The 24,632-nt window shown below is 37.3% G+C and overlaps 1 long non-coding RNA gene and 1 other non-coding gene across 2 annotated transcripts in view; one reads left to right on the top strand and one right to left on the bottom strand.

Annotated features, from left to right (window-relative positions):
* LOC118973769 (uncharacterized) overlaps positions 1 to 24,632 on the top strand; it is a 65,212-nt gene that overhangs the window by 9,297 nt on the left and 31,283 nt on the right. Inside the window, exon 4 of the long non-coding RNA XR_005063294.2 lies at positions 10,667 to 10,856. This is a non-coding gene — a long non-coding RNA (uncharacterized lncRNA). The remainder of the gene's footprint in view (positions 1 to 10,666; positions 10,857 to 24,632) is intronic.
* LOC118973774 (U6 spliceosomal RNA) lies at positions 14,551 to 14,657 on the bottom strand. The gene has a single exon (XR_005063299.1). It is a non-coding gene; the product is annotated as a U6 spliceosomal RNA (small nuclear RNA).

Here is a 24,632-nt window from a genome sequence, read left to right as displayed (position 1 = left end):
AAGTCTTTTGGCTTTCAATGCCAATAGGAGTATTATTTTACCTCCATTTTTAAAAAACATTTTTGATGGGTGTAGAATTCTGATTTGAAAGTTTTTCCTTTCATTTCTTTAAATCTGTCATTCCACTATCTTCTTGCTTGCTTTGTTTCCAAAAAAGAAATCTGCCGTCATCCATATTTTCCGTATCTATATTCCTTTGTATATAACAAGTCTTTTTGTCTCTGGATGCTTTTAAGATTTTCTCTTTAACATTAGTTTTGAGAAATTTTATTATGATATGCATAGGTGTAGTTTCTATTATGTTTCTTGTTCTTGGGGTTCACTGATTCTTGTAATTTGCATCAGATATGGAAAAATTTTGACCATTATTTCTTTGAATATTTTTCTGTCCCTTCTTACCATTCACAGCTAGCAAATTCATGATGTTAGGCTAATAGCTCAGCCCCACAGCACAGATGATATTTTTATTTTGAAATTACTTTTTATCTATGTGTTTAGCTTTTGATAATTTCTCTTTCAGTGTCTTCAAGTTCAGTAATATTTTCCTCTGTAAATATTTAGTCTTCTATTATTCCCATCCAGTGCATTTTTCATCTCAGGCATTGTAGTTTTCATCTCTAGAAACTTGCGTTTGTTGTTTTATGTTTTCCATGTCATTCCTTTATTGTTGAACATATGGAACACATTTATTAGAGCCTTTTTAATGTCCTTGTGTGTAACCTCTAACATCTGTGTCAGTTCTTGGTTGTTTTGATTGATTTTTCTCTTCTTCATGATTTGTATCCTCTTGTTTCATTATGTTCCTAGCAATTTTGACTAGATACCTAGCATCTAATCTAAAACTACTCTAAAATTCTAATCTGATTTTTACCTTTTTGCATGGTCTATTTTTTAATATTGCTATAAATATTCTTGAGCTTTGCTCTGGGATGCAGGTAAGTTATTTGGAAACAGATTGATCCCTTTTAGTATTGCTTTCAAAATGTGCTAGGTAGTATCAAAACAGTGGCTTATCTAACCTAACTATTATACTACTGAATTAAGACAGTTCTGGTACTCTAAAAAATACCCCATGAACTAGGAAGTTTGATAACCTGGCTGGTAGGGAAATGCATGACTCTGTCCTTGTTTGAGTGCTCAGCACTGTAACTTTTGGGTGTTTTCCCCACGGCTTTGGGTAGTTTTCTAACGTACATGAGCTAGTTAATACTCTGCTATATGCTCAAGGGGACCCTGCAGACATCTAGAGTTCTCTCTGTTCAACTTTTCTCCTCTCCTGTACTCTGCCATGCCAACTCCAGCTACCCGGACCTCTCTTGACCGTCAGGCCCATCTTCTCAACTCAGAGAGTCTGCCAGCCTCTAATTAGTTTCCTCATCTGTCTGTTGGAGCCTAGAAACTATCTCAGGGTAGTAAGCTGGAGAATTTGTAGGGTTTACCACATTTTTTCCTTCTTTGCCTGATGTTCAGTACTTGACACCAATGTTTTATATGTTTTGTCTTGTTTTTAGTTATTTCAGAGAGAGAGGTAAATCTAGTCCCTATCACTCTATTGTCCAGAAACAGAAGTCTCTTCTTTTTTTTTTGTTCATCTTTGTCAACTCAAATCTAAAACAGAAAAGAAGTACCCACCTTTTTTGCCCTTTGATAATTTTTACATTCTGAATATAACTTTTTGTCTATAGAATAGTTGTATGTTGGAGCAAGTATAACTACATCTTCCCCAGGATAGTGACCCCATTGTCTAATATACATTCTAGATAATATTAAATCTAGAAATGATTGAATAAATAAGTAAGTGAACAGACTCACAAAACCCCAGCTGTACTGAGGGAATGAGATGCAAATAGCATGTTAATGTAACACATACTAGTTTTAAAATTCCTTTCATACAGTAAAATTGAACCAGAAGTGAGAAAAGGAATGCAGAAAAGAAATTCAAGAAAGACTTGCAGAAGTGATCAGCTATTGCTTTGAAGTGAGGAGGGAACCCATGCTTCCCCCCAAAATAGAGCATTTAGAGCATGCCATGGACCAGGGTTTTGAAGATTGCTTCCTGGCCATTGCCTATCCCAAGGGAGTGAGGTGCATACTTTCAAGCCCACCCCTTTTTCCCATTTCTGTGTTAAATATATCATTCTCTCTCTTTCTTTCTTTCTTTTTTCTCTCTCCCCCTCCCTCTCCTTCTTTCTTTCTCTCCTTAGAGAACCTAAAACCCATTAGCCAAATAATTGTGTTGAAAGGATTTGGTGGGGACCAGACAAATTAAGTATAAATGTTAACAAGAATGGAGGTGTTATTTATTGAAAGAGCAAGATTGAAATGGAAAAGATTGAAATTGAAAATTTGACAGTATTACCTCTAAGGCCCTTCTAGTCCCACGTTTCTCTTTACATGGGGTACTCAAGGGGAAGTGAGCAGTCCTCTGGATTACATTAAGGGTATTTTATTTCATTTATTACTTACTATTTACACCAGCATAATTCCACACTATTTTTCTCTTAATTTGGTGTTATTCCAAAGACTTATTTTAAGATATCATTAGTTTAAGAGCATCTCGTATTTTAAACGCTGTTTTTGTTACATTTTAAATGTTAATTTTCCATGGCGTCAAACTGTACCCTTATTTAAAAATAAATAAAGCTTAGGGGCAAAATCACATTACCAAAACAATAACTGTACGTATGAAAGCTTGTGGTCTATGTTTTATTTCTCTCCATTATATAACAGTGTTCCCAGGGAACAAAATAAAACAAACCACAAAAATCATTGCCTTTTTGAAGTTAATTCTTCCATGAAAACCATGGTGGGTCAGGACACCCTTGTGTATTTTTATACCTGCCCATCTTGATATATGTCTTATCTTTTCTCCTGCCTTTAATTCTGTAAACACTCTATCCTTAGTTGGTGCTTATTTTTGATGCAATCAAGCCCGTGGCACACCTGCTTCTGTGGATGAGTGAGTGAGTCATCCGGAAGGCGAGAGGTCACATTAACTCCTGGAAGACACAAAGGATAGTCTATGAAACTGAGTTCTTGAGGGCATAACATGACGCCCTCATGGCTGAAAAGAACTCATGGATCTCCTGAAAGAGGTCGTCTCCCATTCTCACTAAGGGGTTGCAGAGCCATTATATACCAAATTAAACTCTAGAGTTAGTACAGTAGCATTTAGTAAAGTGGTTGTAAGTAGTTGCAATGTGTAGTTGTAAGAAATGCCTTTCAGAATGTTTTTTTCTCAGGCTGCTCCTATGTGGCTGCAAATCTGCCTGGCTGAGCATGTTTATACCTTGCTGTTCTGCTTCACTTTTGGAAATGCACTTTTGTCTGTAGTATGGATCCCAGCTATGCATTAGGGACACAAACCTGAGGAATAGCCAAACCAGTATTACTCCACTGACGGTGGCCTCTGATGTTCAGCGGAAACAGCGCTCTTCACTTTGTCATGGAGTTCTTTCCCCAGCTGTACACTGAAGGGACAAGAGCATAGAGTGAATGATAAAAGCCAGCCCCCTGATGGACCAGGGCAAAGAGAACACAGCGCCAGGATGGCATTTCACCATGATAAAGGAAAGGCAATTTCTCATCTAAGTGAGTGCTTTATCCTCTGGGGGTATGTTACCTGAAGGAGGTAAATTACTTTTTCCTGGTACCACTTGGTATCCAAGAGGAGGTAATTTACCTCATAATGTCAAGACACACTGCTGCCATGAAAGTGGTTATATCCCCAGCTCATTAAAAGGAGAGTTCCCGGCTCCCAGTTGAGCTGACCCCCTCATAAATCACCGACCCAAGGCTGAGATCTTTCTGAGCAGAACAGTTGTATACATGAATAAGATGCTTTTTTTTTTAAGGAATAGACAGAAGTATGTTTTCTAGCCCCTGTGGTAGCTGCAATTTAACCACACTGTTTCCTTGGAAACATGAATTTTTTTTAATTCTAAAATGGTTAAAAGGAAAGTTTACTTTTCTCATCATTCTGTAACACTACAATTCAGTCTTAAACGTACCTCATAGCTAGATGTCTGGAGATGACTTCCTCTGCTTGCTTTTCTGAGACCCCCATATGTGGAAAAGGAGGTCTGGTCAGTTGAAAACCTTAAGACAAATGTGTCTTTTTGGGAAGAGTTATTCAACTTACTGTAAGGTGACTGATGACAAGAGAGCATCTTGTAAGCAGAATGGCCTTATTTGAACTTGTTCTTTATGACTGAGGAAATAATTTATCACTAGGCTGAGATATCATTACTCTTGCTACATCTTTTGAGACCGAGCTTCAAGGTAAGTAACAATGAATGTTAATACTCATGCTTAGACATCTTTAAACAGAGAGTCACACTGTACAGAGCCACTCAAACGGAGTGTCTGAAGCTCGGCTTTGGCACATCCGTCCTTCATGTACTGACAGGACTATACTACTATTTTGTCCCAAGGTATGTATGAAACTCAAAGGGAGCAGGATTGTAAACACAGATGGAGAGTTGGGATATTATTTCTTCATTAATTCATCTGTTCATTTACTAAATATGTATTGGGAACTAACTATCTGCTGGATACTGTGATAAGTGCTGGGACTAGAACATCACACAGACACAGTCCTAGTGCTGGCATCCTGGGGCTTCTAGTTTATTTAGGCACATGGGCATTGAGCAGGACCACACAAATATTTATAATTGTGTTAAGTCCTATACAGAAGGACTATAACATAGGTAGTTGGGGGACTTTAGTTGGAAATGGGGTGTCATACAAAATCTTCCCTTTTTAAACTGGGCTCAAAGAATGAGTGCAGGTAACAAAATGAGGTAAGATATGGGAATTCCTGGTAGATAAATTAAATTGGGCAGAGATGCTAAGGGGAGGATAAGCTTGAAGAAGTCAAGGAATTAAAGGAGAATCAATGTGGAGAAGAATAGCACAAGATGAGACTTCCTCGTTCGTTTAATAAACAATTATATAGTATTCTGTGACAGGAACAGCTACAAGTGCTTTACAAATAATGTATTCACTGAATCCTTATAATAGTCCTATGAGGTCTGTACCATTACTATCCTCATCTTATAGATGTTGAAATGAAGAAACAGTTTTACAGTGAGAGGAGGGAACATATCCTCAAGGAACTGAAAAGCCACACAAAATATTTAAAATTTGTCCCAAGAGCAGTAGGAATTTATAGAACGGTTTTAAGCAGAGGAATGCCTTCATCAAATTTTTATTTTAACTAGATATCTCTGATTAATGCCTGAAGACAGAGAGACAGAGATAGGGAACCTATCAAGAATGGATGAGAAGTGGGTAGGATGGCACTGCACGACCCCGAGAGGGAGATGATAGTCCTGGGTTGCTGGCCATGAGGAGAGAGGGGTGCCTTCAAGATGTGTGTCAGTAATTAAAGGGACAGGACTTGGAGATGGAATGTAAGTTTGTGGTAGTGGGAGGGAAAAGTCCAGGATGATTTTTCAGGTTTCTGTCATAAAAAGTAGTTAAATACAGGACCATTTACTGGGTTAGGGAACACTGGCAAAGGGGCACGTTGGGGTCAGGGGACAGAGAAGAACCATAAATTTTATTTGGGTTATAATGAGTTTGAAGCTCCTAAGATATACTTATGTGAAGATGCAAAAACAAATATTTGGATTTGGGAGAATAAAACTCAAAAGAAAGATCTGAGAGAGATATATTAATCTGGGATTTATCTGACATTTATTTGTTAAACTTTCAACTTGCTTATTTGTTCTCTAGGCTCTCATGTAGATGCAAAGAAATCTAAGACAATATTTAAGAACCCATGTAATGATATAATCCTTAAAAACAGCGAGCATTTTGAGACCTGGAGACTTTGTGCATGTGATAGCATTTGGGGATGTTTATACCACCTCTGTGTAATTGGTTGAGAGCAGAATAGTTAGACGAGATAAGGCTGGAGCAATGCAAGGTGAGGTCGGCAGGATTCCTAGTCATCATTCCGTGCTCTTTTACTAGCAGAAATTGTTGACAACTTATATTCTAAGTTTTCAAATGTTTTCACAAAGTTGTGAAAGGCCTTCGTTTCATCCCAACTTTGAGCCTCTGGGGAGCAGAATCCCTAGCACCAAAGCCACACTAAAAGCTTTGCCCTGAAATGGAGATCTAAGTAAGAGTCATGCATTATTCAACATACATATTGAACATGTGTGTAATTGTGAGGCATGCTTTTACTAGATTCCACACTGAAGAGCAGTTTAGGTCATTTTTTTCACCATGCCAGGCTTTGAAATGGAGAGTCAGATTATTGGATCCCTAGAAAAAAGTAATTCTCCCCAATCTGCTTTGTGATAAACAGTTCCTTTATAATTAATAACACCTAATAGCATTTTCTAAGAAGAAGCAAAAGCTTTGGAAGTCCCGGTTCCTCCTACAATCCCACATTAACTTACTTTATAACCTTCCCTTCAGCTAATTCCCTTCTACGTTTCTACATCTTCCAATAATTTTCACTTTTCCTACATCTTGCCCCAAGCTTCTTTTTCATTTTCTCTTCCTGGTTCTTTAGTGGATGTGTAACATTTTACTGACATTGACACTGAAGAAATCTATGTTAAAAAAAGGGGGGTGTGTGTCTGTGTGTGTGTGTGTTCATGTATGCATATATGACAAAGTATCACCAATTTATTTACACAAAATAATAGACATACTACCTTTCATTTAATGAACTCTTTTCTTCTCCTTATAAAGTCGGAAGGCAGGTTCTCAGGGTCTTGCACATGCGTTCTGTGCTCTGGGAAGCAAGCAGAGGGCTACGTAAAGAGTCAGTTTTCCTTTTGGCTCCATCAGGTAAATTCTTAAGGCTCCATTTCCTCAAGAGTTTGGACAAAATGATCTGTAACGTTCTTTCTAAATCTAACATTCTATGATCCTTTTCCTGAGTAAAAATGCCAGTTTATGATAAAAGTAAAATAAGAAACTCAGCTTTTGTGAGAGTGTAACTTTGTAGATTTTCCCAGAAAAGCCTGCCAATATGAGGGTGTGCAATAAAGCAGATTGTAGGGGAAAATTAGTCATTTTTCACAACAAGAAGCACATGGAAGCCAAAAGGTTTAATTTACATCTTTTCACTATTATGTTGCTTTCTCACATTAAAAGATAATACTTGAGACTGGGAGATGGGTAAGAGTTCATTTCCACACCTGGGATTTTTAGGCAACTTAATATAAATTGCCTAATAGTAAACCATTAGACCTAAGAATAGTTCCATACCTCAAAATCCCAGGGCGTGTAAAGAAAGATCAAGGAATAAATTTAGCCTGGGAAGGGGCTAGATGAATACTGGACTTTGCTGTATTGCTCAGCTTCAAAGTACAATTTACTTGTTTTTATTGATTCCTTTTTGCTATTTTTAGTATCATTGACCCCAGAAATATTGGTTACTGTCTCCAGAATCCAGAATTTTCAAGGCATTTTAATCAGGAAAAAAAGATAACTGAAGGAGAAAAAAATATCTGTTATGGCCTTAGTGTCAGTAAAACTATCAACATAATCTATTCTAAAGAAAGCTATGAGCTATTCTCACACAAAACATGTGAACAAACATGAGCTAGCAAAAGAAAATGACCTAATGGGAAGACATTTGCAAGTGAGAGAACAAACTCTAAGGTTATTAAAAAATACCTTAAACGTGGTATGATTCAGCCCAAGGAGAACTTGAATAGCATGAGTTAGGCGTTGAGCAGAACTATGTACTCCCAAGATAGACAGTTCTCTCAATGTTGCTTCTTGACATTGAACTGAGTGTGAGGGAGAGAATGCTAGCTGGTCCAGGATAAATCTAGACATTATAAAGGGCCTCGACTTCCTGTAAAAAAAAATGCATTAAGTATATAAAATTATTAAGAAGAAAGTAAAAAAATCTTCTGTAACCTCACATCCAGAAACTTAAGTCCTATTAACATTTTGGTATATATTAATTTCCAGTGGTGGAAGGATGAACCTTAGAGGGGAGGAGGACTAACCATTTTTCTGAAAGTTATATGGATTTGGGAGTAAGAGTTGCAGCTAGGACAAGAAGGACCCCTAACCTCTGTAAAATAGGAAGCAAGCTATCCATTCTCACCATTATTTTCTGAATGGCTTATTGACTTATTTTCTGTTATTAAATTGTAAGCTCCTTAAGGGCAGAGGCTATGCCATTTCTGTCTTGGATTTCCCCAAAGTCTATTATAGTAACTGACACATAATAGATGCTCAACAAATCTTTTTTGAATGGTGAAAGCCAAGTAAGTGACACTAAATACAAAAAAGTTACAAGGACCAGAAGGAATGGGAGCTTAGTAGAATTTCTAATAAAAGTGCAAAAGCCTTGTAAATATACTTAGAGATTAGGGAAGGGTAAAGATGGGTAGACCCATGCCTGGGTTCACAAATGACAGAACGACCATTACCTCTGCCTTTTGCTTCTTAATCTCCATCAAGGACTGCATCATTGGGAAGAATGAAACAATTACATTTAAGCAGAGACCCAGTGTGTGAACACTTTTAGACATCTTAGAGAAAGGTACAGATGTTGAAATGCTTGAAGAATCGTAGAAAACATGTGCCAGACTTTCAGAGATGTGAAAACACTAAATAGTTAACTGGGAAGAAGTGAGTGCTAGACTTTATGGTCTAGATAGGGTCTAGATGTCCAACAGAATTTTAGACTGGCAAAGTTACGCTGACTTGTTGGATGCTGGTTTTACCACTTTCAAGCCATATAGCTTTCAGTAAGATATGTAATGTCTCTGTGGCTCAGCTTATAAAATTGATATTCTTAGTACATATCTTATAAGGATGCTGGGAAGATTAAGTTTTCTTAAGGCATGTCAAAGAGTGCAGCTACATACTAAGTGCTCTATGATATTGAGTACTATTTTATTATTATTATTATTACCAACACTTAAAAAGGAAGTGATTATCACCAGGGAATATCTCCAATATGAATAAATCATACTTACAAACCAATTTTCAATTTTTTGGAAAATGTTTCTAGGTTGCTTATTCAATGACATGTCATAGATATATTTGAATGACAGTAAAGCCCCTTGACAAAGTCTGTATGACTTCCCTCATAAACACAGCAGTGGCATCCACTTGGGAGAGGTGTTTACCTAGGAGAATATAAGAATATTAAGAGGGCCAATAAGTTAGTACATATTCTACTCTTAAAATCTATACAGAATACTAGAAGAAATTACAGTCAAGATTTTTGCTAATTATAAATAACTTCATAATAATCAAAATTTCTCTAAAATTATTATCTTTTAGAGTTGAAAGGGACTTGAAAACATCTTCCAATATAAAGTTCATGTTACAGCTGAAAATTTAAAGATAGGAGAGGTCCAATGAATTGCCCAAAGGCATTTACCAAGTGTGTAGCATAGCCAAGATTTGAACAAACAGCTTTTTGATTCCAAGTGTGTCTTAAGCTACCTCTGGTAAGAGGAACATTAGAGTGTAGATCATATTTGTTTCTCCCTTTAGGGACCTATTTCTTCACCACTCAATAATACGAAATCAAGGTGCTGTTAATGCCCATTGATTGACCATACTGGCAGAGGTAGTGAGGTCACCTGTTCTTACTCCAGGCACCTGCCCATCTTCCCAGCTGAAATGTGATGTGGACTCCAGTGGTATTCCCTCAGATGCTTAGGCACTTTTCCTGAAGCTGCACAGAAATTTAAGGTTTGGGGCTTGTTTGTTGGATTAAGTGTATTTCTCTGATAACGCAAAGTACAAGGCGTTACTACCTGGGCTATGAATTACAAACTTGTGGTCAGATGCATATATATATATATTGTTGTAGTTGTTGTTTAAATGCTGATAAGTTGCAAACTGCCTTTGATCTGATGGAGACTCTACCCCTTCCTACCTTTCTGCCTCTTGAAGTCATTTGAGTTGTGATCCCTGACACAGAGCTCCAAAGGTGTTCCACATGGATGTGTCTTCACCTCCAGGCACTCTTTCCCATGCAGCATTTATTAATTTAACCTTTCACTTCAGTGTTCCTATCTTCACCCACATTTCCCAGCAAGCACCATTCCTCTTCATGCTATGTGCTGCATCCCTTCTATATCACATTCTGAAAATGTTGTGACTTCAGACAACTGCAGAAAATAAGTGCTTTGAAGGAGAAGGGTGAGTTCTGGTCTCAGTGCTTGCTATTCTGAGGAGGAATAGGGAGTCCTGGGGGCTCCTAATTTGAGGAGGAATACGGGCATGAAATTGTGAGATGGCTTTAATTCAGGGCTACATCTATACTTCCTTCAATGTCTAAAATCAGGCACTCTGCACCACAATACAAATTAAATTAAAACCCTGGTTTTCAGTGTTAAGAATACATTAACCTTCTTAGTGCATATTTATTAAATGTCCTTACGTTAACTGCCAAAGAATACCCCCAGGCCCAAACCACTTTTCTTTAATCTTAAATTTAGCTTTGGACTATAGGAAGCAATAAAACAATTTTCAGCTTACCTCTGTCTACCGCCATCCCCTATTATACTGACTTATTAAAAAATCCGAAAACATTTATGCCACTTATGTCCTGGGCACTGTGTTATTTACCTCTTTTGATTTTAGTGTCTAAGACAGAGATTCTGCCCTAGAGGAAATGACAACATTTCTATGGTTTTTCATTATGTGAAACCCAATGAAGAAGAAGGTCAACAAGAGCTAGAAGAGTCTGGGAAGGAAAGCCTCATGAATCAGCGGAGGACTTCAGTGGACTCTGTGGGATATGGATGCACAGAGGAGATAAAATATTCTAGACAGAGAGAACAGCATGCATGGAGGCCTGGGAATCTTTCTGGCAATAGAAGAGGACAGAAAGTTGATGCTAGAGGAAGGTAAATAGTGTTAAGAATTAGCAATGAAAACAGGTATGTATGAAATTCAGATTCACAAGTTTTTTTTTCCAACTCTGGCTGCACTTTATTTATTTATTATACCATTTTCTTTTTTATAATATTTTTATTGAAATATGCTTAACATTCAATATTACATTGGTTTTGGATGAACAACTTAATGATTCATCAGTTATATACATTATTAAATGCTCAACATAAGCATAGTTACTATCACCATACAAAGATATTACAATATTATTATGAGTTGTATTTCCTATGCTATACTTTCATCCCTGTGACTAAATTGTTTTATAACTTTAAGTTTGTACCTCTGTATCCCCTTCACCTATTTCACATGTCTCCCAGCCCTGTCATTCTCTGTGTTTATGAGTTTTTTTCTGTTTTCATTGTTCATTTGTTTTATTTTTCAGATACAGCATAAAAGTGAAACCATATGGTATTCATCTTCTACTGACTTATTTCATTTAGTATAATACCCTCTACGTCTGTCTATATTGTTGAAAATGTCAAGATTTCCATTTTTAGTGGCTAAGTAATATTCCACTGTATATATACAGCACATCTTCTTTTTCTATTCATCTATTGATGGGTATTTTGGTTACTTCCAAATCTTGGCTATTGTAAATAATGCTGCAGTAAACATGGATGCATCTATCTTTTCAAATTAATGATTTTGTTTTTGTTGGGTAGATTCCCAGAAGTAGAATCGCTGGGTCATAGGTATTTCTAATTTTAGTTTTTCACAAAACCTCTGTACAGCTTCCCAGAGTGACAGCACCAATTTTCAATCCCACCAACAGTGTGTGAGAGTTCCCTTTTCTCCGTATCCTCACCGACATTTATTATTTGTTGTGTTGTTGATATTGGCCATTCTGACATGCGTGAGGCAATACCTCATTGTAGTTTTATTTGCATTTCCCTGATTAGTGATGTGGAGCATATTTTCATGTGTCTGTTGGCTATCTATATTTCTTCTCTGGAAAAATATCTATTCAGGTCCTCAGTCCATTTTTCAGTTGGATATGTTTGTTCAGTGTTGTGTGAGTTCTTTATATATTTTCGATATTAACCCCTTTATCACATATATCATTTGTAAATATATTCTCTCATTCAGTATGTTGCCTTTTCATTTTATTGATGGCTTCCTTTGTTGTGCAGAAAGTTTTTAGTCTGATATAGTCTCATTTGTTTATTTTTGCTTTTGTTTCCCTTACCCAAGGAGACATATCCAGAAAAAAATTTCTAATGTTGGTATTCAAGAGTTTACTGTCTATTTTTTCCTCTAGTAGTTTTATGGTTTCAGATCTTATATATATAGGCCTTTATCCATTTTGAGTCTAATTATGTACATGGTGTAAGACAATGATGCAGTTTCATTCTTTTGCAAATAGCTGTCTGGTTTTCCCAACACCATTTATTGAAGAGACTTGTCTTTTCCCCATTAAGTATTCTTGGTGTGTTTGTCATATATTACTTGACCATATAGGCCTGGGTTTCTTTCTGGGCTCTCTATTCTGTTCTATTGGTCTATGTATCTGTTCTTGTGCCACTATCATACTGCTTTGATTACTGTAGCTTTATAGTACAGTTTGAAATCAGGGAACATGATATCTCCAGCTTTGTTCTTCTTTTTCAAGATTCATTTGACTTCTTGGGGCCTTTTGTGGTAATATACAAATTTGGGGATTATTTGTTCTAGTTCAGTGAAAAATGCCGCAATAAACCTTTTAGTTTTGATAGGGATTGCATTGAATTTGTAGGTTGCTTTGCACAGTATGGTCATTTGACAATATTAATTCTTCCTATCCATGCACAAGGAATAGCTTTCCGCTTATTTGTGTCATCTTCAATTTCTTTCTTCAGTGTTTTATAGTTTTCAGGGTATAGGTCTTTTACCTCCTAACTTAGAGTTATTTGTAGGTATTTTATTCCTTTTGATGCAATTGTAAATAAGATTGCTTTCTTAATTTCTTTTTCCGTTAGTTCATTATTTGTAAACTGAAATGCAACAGATTTATGTACATTGATGTATCCTATGACTTTACTGTCAATTTATTAATTCTGATAGCTTTTTGATGGAGTCTTTATGGTCACCTATATATAATATAATATCATGTCATCTGTGAGCAGTGACAAATTTACTTCTTTCTTACCAGTTAGGGTGCCTTTTATTTCTTTTTCTTGTTGGATTGCTATGGCTAGGACTTCTAGGACTATGTTGAATAAAAGTGGTGAGAGTGGGCCTGGTCTTGTTCCTGGTATTATAGGAAATGCTGTCAGCTCTTCACCACTGAGTATGATGTTAGCTGTGGATTTTTCATGTATGACCTTTATTATGTTGAGATATTACCCTCTATACACACTTTTTTGAGAAGTTTTATCATGAATGGTTGCTGAACTTGGTCAAATGCATTTTTCAGCATCTATTGAGATAATGGTATGGTTTTTATCCTCCTTTTATTAATGTGATGTATCACATTGATTTGTGGATATTGAAATCCTTGCATCTTTGGTTCAAATCCTGCTTCATCATGGTGAATGATTTTTTTTTAACATATTTTTAAAATTCAGTTTGCTAATATTTTGTTGAGGATTTTGCATCTATGTTTATCAGGGATATTGGTCTGTAATTTTCTTTTTTGTAGTATCCTTGTACAGTTTTGGAACCAGAGTGATAATCACCTCATAGAATGAATTTGGAAGTTTTATTTCCTCTTCAATTTTTGGAAGTATTTGAATAAGAGAGGTATTAACTCTTCTTTAAATATTTGATAGATTTCACCTGTGAAGCCATCTGGACTGGGACTTAGGGGTTTTTCTTTTTTATTGCTAATTTAATCTCATTACTAGTAATTGGTATGTTCAAATCTTCTATATCTACCCAGTCCAGTCTTGGAAGAATGTATGATTCTGGGAATTTGTCCATTTCTTTTAAGTTGTACAATTTTTTTCTTAGTACTGTCTTAGTACTGTCATGATTATTTGTATTTCTGTGGCATCGGTTGTAACTTTTCCTTTCTGATTTTGTTTATTTGAGTACTCTCTTTTTTTCTTGATGAGTCTACCTAAATATTTATCAATTTTGCTTATCATTTCATACCAGGTTATAGTTTCAATGCTCTTTTGTGGGTTTTTTCTAGTCTTTATTTCACTTATTTCCACTCTGATCTTGTTATTTCCTTTCTTATACTAACTTTGGGCTTTCTTTTTTCTTCTTTTTTTAGTTCCTTTAGGTATCAGACTAGATTGCTTATTTGAGACATTTCTTGCTTTTTTAGGTAGGCCTATATCACTATAAACTTTCCTCTTAAGACTGCTTTCCCCGCATCCCAAAGATTTTGAACCATTGTATATTTATTGTCATTATTTCCCAAGTAATTTTTAATTCTTGTTTGATCACCCATTGGTTTTTTAGTAGCATGTTTAGCATCCACATCTTCATTCTTTCCCCCTTTTTTTTTTTTTTTTGGAATACATTGGTTTATTTTCAGTGCTTGAAGATACATTCAAAGATAATTGGTTTGAAAATATGCCCTGTAATTTTAAGTTAACCTGCATGCTGTAAATGTGTTTTATGTTTAAATAAAGAAGAAAAATTTTTTGCAAGTGGTAACTTTCTTAAAACTTATTTGAAGTACTAGGTTGACCTTGTATGACTAAGGCCTTGTATCTTAGAAATATGGAACGCTTCATGAATTTGTGTGTTATCTTTGCACAGGAGCCATGCTAACCTTCTCTGTATCATTTTAATTTTAGTATATGTGCTGCAGAAATGAGCACCATTTTTTTTTCTTGTAAGTGATGTCCAGCTTCATATCACAGGGTTCAGAAAAGATGCTTGATAAAATTTCAATCTTAAATATATTGAGACTTCCACTGTGGTCTTACATGTGATTTATTATGGAGAATGTTCCATATGTGCTTGAAAAGAATGTGTATTCTACTGTTTTTGGATATAATGTTCTGTATATATCTGTTAATTCAATTTGGTCTAGTGGGTCATTCAAATTCAGCGTTTCCTTATTGATTTTCTGTCTGAATGACCTATCCATTCATGTAAGTGGGAGTGTAAAGCCCTCTACTATTATTGTGTTGCTCTCAATCTCTCCCTTTATGTATGTTATTATTTCCTTTATATATTTGGGTGTTCTTCTGTTGGTGTGTCGATATTTACAATTGTTATATCTTCTTGATGGATTGTGCCTTTAATCATTATATAATGTCCTTCTTTCTCTCTTATTACAGCTTTCGTTTTAAAGTCTATTTTGTCTAATGTAAGTATTGCTACTCCAGCTTTTTTTTTTCATTCCTGTTTGCATGAGATATCTTTTTTCCATCCCTTTAGTTTCAGTTTGTCTCTTTAAGTCTGAAAGTGAGTGTCTTGTAGACAGCAAATAGATGGTTGATTTTTTCAATCTATTCAGTCACCTGATAACTTTTGATTGGCACATTTAGTGCATTTACATTTAATTAATTATTGATAGGAATGTACTTATTACCATTTTGTTAACTGTTTACTGGTTGTTTTGTTGTTCTTCTCTGATCCTTTCTACTCTTGCTTTTCCCTCATGCATTATGACTTCCTTTAGTGTTGTGTTTGGTTTCCCTTCTCTTTATTTTTGCGTGTGTCCTCTATAGGTTAGTGACTTGTGGTGGCCCTGGGGTTATTATATGATATCCTATATATTTAGCAATCTATGATAAGTTGATGTTCACTTAAGTTCAAATGCATTCTAACAACACTACATTTTTTACTCCCCCTCCACATTTTAAATATATGATGCCTCCTTTTATAACTTTTTATTTAGTGATTCCCTTAACTAATTTTCAGATGTAATTGTTTATACTACTTTTATCTTTTTACCTTCATACTAGTTTTTAAGTGGTTGACCTACTACCTCTAGTATATATTTGCTTTTACTAATGAAATTTTTGCTTTCATATTTTCCTTGCTCCTAGTTAGGATCTTTTCTCTTCCTCTTAAAGAAGAGCCTTTCACATTTCTTGTAAGGCTGGTTTAGTGGTGGTGAACTCTTTTAACTTGTGTTTATCTGTGAAACTCTTTATTTTCCCTTCCACTCTAAATAATAACTTGCTGGGTGGAATATTCTTAGTTGGAAGTTTCTCTCTTTCAGCACTTTGAACATGTCATGTCACTCCCTTCTGGCCTATAGACTTTCTGCTGAAAAAAACAACTGGTAGCCTTATGGGATTTTTTTTTTTTTTGCTCTTTTTTAGATTCTCTCTTGATCTTTGGTCTTTGACATTTTAATTGTGATTTGCCTCTGTGTGGACCTTCTTAGGTTTATCTTGTTTTGGGTTCTCTCTGCTTCCTGGACATAGATGTCTACTTTCTTCCCAGATTAGGGACATTTTCTGCTATTATTTCTTCAGATGAGCTTTCTACTCTTTTCTCTCTCTCTCTTCTCCTTCTGGGACCCCTATTATGTGAATGTTTGGACATTTAATGTTGTCCCAGAACTCCCTTAACCTGTCACTTTTAAATTCTGCTGTTCAGCTGGAGTGCTTTCCACTACTGTGATTCAGGTCACTGATCCATTCTTCTGCATCCTGTAATCTGCTGTTGATTCCCTCTAGTGTATTTTTAGTTTCATTTATTCTATTTTTCATCTGTGATTGGTTCTGTTTTATATTTTCTCTCTTTGTAGAGGTTTTCACTAAGTTCCTCCACTCTTCTCTCAAGTCTGATGAGCAACTTTATGATCATTAATTTGAATTCCTTTTCAGTAGATTGCTTAACTGTTTCATTTAGTCCTTTTTCTGAAGTCTTGTCATGTTCTTTTGTTTCAAGCATATTTCTTTGTCTACTTATTTTGTTTGAATTCCTGTGCTTGATTATATGAATTAGTAGAAAGGGTTACTTCTCCCAGTTTTGAGAGATTGACCTTGTGTAGGGAAGGTCCCCTAGGTAGACTTCACATGCCTGATAGTTTTGGCTGGCTGGCTGGAGGCCTAGGAAGTATAAGCTGGGGTATCCTGGTGTCGGGGTTCTCAGGGATGTTTGGAGAAGGGTCACAGTTGGAAAGGAGTGCAGCTGGAAGGGCCCAATCAGAGGAGTTCATGTGTGGAGACTAATGGCATCCCTGCTGGCAGGGAGGCAGGCCTAGGCAGTCTCCAGGAGAGCTGTGCCTCTGCAGCTATAGGCTCCATGCCCACAGTGCAGTAACAGCTAAAGCACAGTCTCCAGCAGTAGGTACCTATTGCATCTATACCCATGCAGCCCCAGGCCCCTGTACATCCCCCAGGGATGTCCTGCCCATGTGGCTACTGGTACAACAATGGTACAACAATGGCTGGGGCATATAGCTGGGACAGGCTCCAGGGAAGCCCTACCTCCACAGCTCATTGTTATGTGCCTATGGTGCAGAGGTGGCCAGGGAGCATCTACAAGGGGCTGGGGATAACTCCTTCTGTGCCCATGGGGCAGCTGTGGCCTAAATGCTCTCTCTACCTGATGCATCTGGGTATGGGCAGAAGCTGGGAAGTCACCTGTACTAAATCCAAAATTGGCCTGTAAGCCCCAACCCTGCTGCCCATGTCACTATCTATGTGCAGAAGGGGTACAGGCAATACCTCTCACCCCACCTCTGACCTGGAGTTCCAGCCACTCCCTACCACATGGTGCTTTAATTCTGTAAATTGCTTTTTTTCACTTATACTCTAGATATACTTTAAAACACAGCTTTTTTCTATGCTCAAGGGCAGCAATCTATGTCCAGGCCCCTCAGCAGTGTCCCTTCCCTCTGTGGGTCATTGTGGTGGGGATGGGATTCCCTCAGGTACTGTGTCTCCATCTCTTCAGCCATTTTTTATGTGATATTCTATCCCTCATTGTGCAGAAGGTGTTCACTTAGTCCTTAGTTTTCTCAAGATGAATTCCTTGGCATGTAGGTATGGATTCCATATAAAAGGAGGTATGGTCAAGCTCTCTCTACACTGCCATCTTCTGTGGCTCCACAGTCCTATTTTAATTAATTTATGTGGCACTAGGCTATGCTCCAGAAAACTAAACTTATTTGCCTGTTCAGTAATTCCTGAACATATTCTGTTTGCCGAGCATTGTGCTAGAGTTTTGAAGTACAGAGGTAAAAAAAGACACAGTCACTTCCATTCAGCAACTTACAGTCCAGTAATCACAATATAAGGTCTTTCCAAATGTAATACGGAGTACCCTCCACCAATGTGCAACACTATTTTGGAAAGGTGGCATAGGACTTGGAGGAGGCTAGATGTGTGGTAAGGTGCAGTTGTCCACCTGGCGAGAAGAATTTTCCCAAGCCTATATCATGCCCAAGCCTATTCTAGGTACCACATAATAAATGCCACCACCCAACATACCTTCCATTTGGTTAGCATTTACACATTCATTCACTTTAAAGTAAAAATTACATCACTTTGTGTATCAGGTAACTATTCTAGATTCTGGGATTCAGAAATGACCAAGATGGCATCATTCCATATCTTTCTTGAGTTTATACTATGTCATGACTAAAACATGTTACATAATCTAAACTGAGGATAAACTAGAATTTTCTAGACAAAAAAAATAAGGTAAAAATTATCCTAGACCTAGGGAATAGCAGGTAAGATCTAAAGAAATATAAGGTACAGTCATTGGAACTCAGAGAAATTCATTGTAATATGAATAACCTAGGTTATTCTTGCTTTGTTCTTAAGGCCATCTTCATGTAATGATGTATTCAAAAGAAACAAATGCTAGTACCAAAAAGTGTGGAATTATAGTAAGTGACACAACACATAGCAAAACTCCTAAAAGTCCTTTTTAGACATTATCTCTGTTCAGGTCCCTCAGAAGCAGAACCTGAGGCAGGCATTGGGGCACATGTGATTTATTCAGAGAGTATTTTTCAAGAAGAACCAGTAAAGGAAAGCAGGATAACAAAGGAGATAGAGCTGAGCAAGGATGTGGTTTCAGGTAAAATCTAGCCTTGGCCTGATCCCCTGGGAGAGGGCTCTGTGGTACAAATCACGTAAGTGTTGCATCCCCACTCCCTGAAGAAAGAGGGGTGGCTCTTGTGTGCCCATAACAGCCAGTCATTTGAAGAAGGCATAATGTCAGGAACATAATTTCCTTGTTCTGTCTTATATATATTAGTTCAGCCATTCCCAGTCTCTTCCTTTGTCTCCATTACCTTGACCGCACAATGTTGCCACGAGCTAGTAATACAAATACAGAGTCCTTCTCAGCAAGCTGAGAGGGGAAGAAAACAAGGCTGCCTGTGTGGCGATGTTTTGTCAGTCTTGAGGGAATGCACAGTGTGAGGGATGGGGCCTGGGGAGAAGCTAAGGCTGAAGAGGTAAAGAAGCCAGGTGATGGGGAAAATAGAAAAACATCCGACAAGACTGAAGGTGAATTTAGTAAACCAGAGTTTCTCAGATGAAGGTCTGAAAATGTGGACTGTTCTGTCCCAGTGTGTCTCAGTTTGACAGTTTGAGCTAGCCTCTGATTCTTCCAAAGTGAATCATGGATTCCTGATAGAATCATAAACTTAGTTTTTCAGTTGTCTGGAAGTTAGGGAAAAGGAGAGTGTTTTTATGTCTTGTAATTGGGGATGGAATGATACCCTCCTACGTGATTTTGTAGGGTTGTAAAAATAGTGAAAGCTGCCTGGAACTGCATCCTCCACATGTCTCTGCCACCCCCTCAGATCTGATCTTTCAAAAAGAAATCACTTTATGTATATATTCTGATATTTGAATTTCCATATGTGTTTTATTTTCTAACCACAGCAGTTGGATATCCTCTTTATGGTTTAGAATTTTACTCAGGTTAAGGAAATTCTTTCATTTGTCCTTAGAGTTGATGTGCTTTTATGTTGATTGTTAATTAATAAGACATCTTCTTTTATAGATTAGTACATAGCAAACTTAATTATGCTGTTTAGACAACCAGCTCTTAAAAACTAATAGTGATTTATTTGATTTCCTGATTTCTGGAGCATGTGGTCAGTGAGTATATATTACAAACCACTGTTCTGCTTTCAATATTATTTTTGATCCTTTTGTATATTACGGAAAAATAGTTGAAATGATTCCTACCTCTATAGGTAGGAATAAACTGGTGGGAAGAAATAGAACAAAGCAAGTAAAAACACTCCATATTCAAGAACAAACCCCAGAAACTTACAAACTGGAGGTGTGTTGCCTCTAGAGGCCTATAATTCTTTGAGAGACAAACCTCAGTGTTTCATTTCACAAGGCTGAATGACCGAAAACATGTGCACTTGACTTTATAAAATTTGCCACTTGGTGTTCTTACAAAAGATGATTAAACAGCTGATAGTACTCAAGTTCTCTGAAGTTGTTTTGGAAATTGAACAGAGGCAGGGTACATATATAGAGAGTTGGGAAAATGGTCAGTGTGCTGCATGCTCGATGTTTGCATTCAGGCTTCCCAAGCATCAATGGGCACGAGAATTGTCCATCTGGCTTTAAAAGTACCTTTTCCAAGACTCACTGCAGACCTAGTGAATTTCTAGTGAACAATTTCCTGGTCTGAAGTTTGCATTTTGGGAAAGTCATACAGGTGATTCTGAGGCTTAGCCAGATCTGAGAATTAAGCCCTAGAGGTTTGTTTCGAAGCTGATGCATCCCGATCTAGAATATGCCTGGGGAGTTTGCATTCAGCCCAAGCTTCTGAACTATCTGTCCTCCAAAAGTCTGAGGCATCATTTCCTCATTACAATCCATGTTTGTTTATCATATGCTTTCTTGGAATCTTAGGAATATGTGATTGGGGAGGAATCAATGACTGACTCATTCACTGCACCATTTCCAGAACTACCCAAAGGAGAGCCTAGAGATATATCTGCCCTGAGAATATCTCTGAACCCCAGTAAAGGAATCCAAATCTCATTTCATCACCTGAGGAAAAAAAATTACATATGGTATATAGCCTTGGGGTTCATGGAGCAGACCCAGGTCTTGGAAGGGCCGACAGCTGCTGGTGTTCATTCCTGAGTTCTGCAGCCTCTCTGGGACATGGATATAGGCCAAGAGCTCCTTTAGGCATACCAGAGGGGCCAGAGGGTTAGTCAGAATTATGACAGTTTAAGATTGGTCTGGAATGATTATGACCTCTATTTTTATAGGAAAGTAAAAGTGATCTGTTCTGGAATCTTCTTCCACAAGACACAAAACTTTGAAACTATTCACAAGAATTAAAAAAAAAAAGGGCACCCTGCATGGAATTCTTATAAAAACAAATTGGGAGAAAATAGTTGCAACATAAAGAAAAGATGGAGGATGGCTATATTATATTAGAGCTCCCGTTTATTAATAAGAAAATAGTAGTGCTCTGGGAAAATAGAGAAACTATATGAACAAGTAACTCACAGAAGAAATAATGAATGGCCGAGAAATGGAACATGCCAAGCTTGTTTCTGCCCAATTACTTTGCACTTGCTGTTTCCTCTGCTTGAACCCCATTGCCTGCAGATATCTATGCAGCTCCTCCTCTCACTTCCTTCAGGTCCCTGCTTTACTGTCTTCTTATCAGAGATAACCTTCTATACCTACGCTATATAAGACATCATACTTCCAAGTTACTCTCTATCCTCCAATTTGATGCAGAGAATTTATATAAACACCTGACATATTTGTTTTGTGTTGTCTCTTTCCCTAGAGTAGAATATAAGTTGCATAAGAAAAGGGGCCTTGTTTGATTTACTTATCCCCATATCCTATCTAATAGGCTAGTCTAATAAGAGCACCTAGAAGAGGCCTAGCTTATGATAAGCACTCTAAAAAGAGTTGTTGATTTGATGAATAAAACTTATATAGCTAATAATTAAGGAAAATAATATGAAAATGATAGTGCGATATATTTTCCCTGCCACACTGGCAATATTTTTTAAAGATTAATAATATCTAAGTTTGGTAAGGATATGGTGAACTGGGTACTCCCAGATACTGCCAATTTACCTTCCAAAGGCTGGCATCAATTATAAACCTTTTAATTGAATATATCAAGTTAAAAATCTACATACCTTTAAATATAGCAAGAGACATGCACTAATGTGATTTTGTTTTTGCAGCAGTAATAGTAACAGCAAAAACTTAAAAGCAGCCTAAATGTGTACCAGTAGGAAAATATTTAAATTATTACATCCATATGATGGTACACCATGAAACTATTAAAACAATGAGGTAAATCTATACTACTACTAATATTAGAAAGTTATCTGAGAAATATATGTAAAATAAGAATGATTCTGTTTCTGAAGGAATTATATGCTTATACAGTATATGCACGGATTCCACAAGAAAATCCCAAGAATGATACACATTAAATCATTTGCTAGCAGTTCCATCTGGGGAGGGAAGGATTTTAGCAGGGTTGGGTATGGAGTAGGTACTGTACTTGAGACTCTTTACTACATACTATCTTATTTTTAATATAATTATAATATAAGCATTGTATAATTTATCTGAGACATAAGAGGAAAATTGCATCAAACAAGTTAATATAAAATCGTGAGCTAATGAAAAATGCCTTCTACAGGACACCTTCAGGATGTGGGACCAAAAAAATGGGACTGCCAGTTCTGCTGTGTGAAAGAAGGGTTACCAGATACAGTCCCTAATGACGAAGGGAAACTGCCTCCTCACTTTGATGTTCTGTAAGCGCTTCGTGGCTCTTCAGCGCGACTTGCTGGGTCACTGCGTCCTCCTCTTGCCTCTGAACTGCCCTGCTCCTTGGTCACTGAGCCTCTCTGTGACTCAGATTTTAACGACAGAGGAATTTATTTCTTGCCAGAGAAAAGATTCCCTGAAATAATTCTAGTTGTATGAGGGTAGTATTAGTAGAATTTTGGGAACAGTCTGGGAAAACAATCTCTTTTTAAAAGAGTTGTAGTTATTGTCTAGAAAAGAAAATTAGGATGAGTATATATTTACTATTTGTTACATACCCATCAGAGTCTCAGGGTGCGTACTTTTAGAAGACATGGTTTTTACAAGTTGACCAGCTTGTGAACATTTATGATAGTGTGACCACCCCTTCCCATGTGCCTGGGACTTAAGGGTATCCTGGAATGCAGGACTTTGGGTGCAAAACCAAGAAAGTCCCTAGCAAATTGGGACAAATTGGTTGCCCTACAGGACAAAGAGCAAGACCAATTGAGTCCAGATCAATTCACAAGTATTTAATAAATGCCTAGTCCATACCATGCAGTGTGCTAGGCACTAGGGATTGCAGCAGTGAACAAAATATGCAACTACACAGTTCCTGCCCCTGTAGAGCTTAAAGTCTTTACTTGAAAAAAATAAAAGAGTAATACCAACTATGCCACACCCATTTTCCCATTTATATGTGGTTTGGTTAAGGTGCTATTGTCACTCAGAAAGAGAGATCTACAGTATCCAGGAAAGATTTTTGTGGCAAAGAAAGGAGTTGAGTAGATTCTTAGATGACTGTTTCCATTAGCTCAGCTCCTTGCATATAGTGGATCCTCAACAGATGTTTATTGAATTAAGCTGACATGAATTTTGAACCAAATTTTTCATTCACAGATTGGAACCAAAGAAAGCCATATGGATTCAAGTTTGGCTTTGTTTGGGGCAGACACTGAAATGCTGCTGCAGTTACATACTCTTAAGTCTTGTCTTCTGACTCTCCCAATTCAAGAAACACAATTTTATTTGTCCATTTACTTACAGATATTGCATTCTGGGGAAGTAATTCAAAATGACTTACATTTGGATAGCTATTAGGTAGATTGAATATCTATGTATAATAGTCCTGGCTACTTCTTTCTGGAATGAAAGCAGCTGTGTAAACTGATTAACAAGAAAAAGATGTGGAAGAACAGAGAATGCCAAGTGGGAGCCTTTAGTGGATATTTTTCATCAAGCTAGGGGCGTCTGATGATTCATTTTTGCTATGTGGTAAAACCGCCAAGCAGACAGAATGTTGATGTCACTGGTCAGGATCAGCCATGTGATGTAAGAAGCACAGGGCTGACACTTGCGGGGCTTTATGCCAAACAGACTTTGCCATCAATTGGCTATGTGACTTGAGGGAGGTCACTTAACCTCTCTGGCCATAGTTTACTCATTTCTGAAATGAGGGAGTGAACAAGTCCATTTATAAGGACAGTTCTAGCAATAATTGTCTGGAATTTAATCCTTTTGTGTTCTGGACACCCGTTCCTCATCACTTTGTCATTAAAATATCATACTTTCTCAAATTTAATAAACTTCATGACACACTACAGCGTGATTTATGCCAACTGTACCTTATGGTAGTGACTTCTCGCTGCCACAAAAGGAAGTACCTTTGATCTTATCAGGGTCATGCCTTACTTTACACTACAGGAAGTGAAGCAGGGAAAGAGGAAGAACCACCAGCAGAACGCTTGATCCTAACGCATAGTCCTTCGGAAGCTGTCTTCTTAAACTGCATGTCAGAATAGTCCACTGGTTAGGGGAAAGAGAAAAAAAAATTATCCACCATATTTTTCATTGGTTAAAGGTTTGTTCTGCACGGCATTGACATCCCTGTTTTTCTGGGTTATACATATGTAAATAGTACATGTTCTAACAGCCTCCCACTGCAGGGAGCCGGGAGAGGCGTCTAGCACCTGCACCAGCAGGCAGCAAGGTGCTGTCAGGTTGCCTTAGAGTCCACAAAGAGCTGGTCGCTGTGACAGCAGCTGGACCAGGGGACAGGAGAAGACTAGAGGACTGAAGTGATATGTAAGAGTTGCTGAT

Source organism: Manis javanica, chromosome 6 (assembly GCF_040802235.1).
Source record: "Manis javanica isolate MJ-LG chromosome 6, MJ_LKY, whole genome shotgun sequence".
NCBI classification, from domain to species: domain Eukaryota; kingdom Metazoa; phylum Chordata; class Mammalia; order Pholidota; family Manidae; genus Manis; species Manis javanica.
Note: the sequence above shows the minus strand (reverse complement) of the source record. Positions and strands in the feature narration are given on the sequence as shown.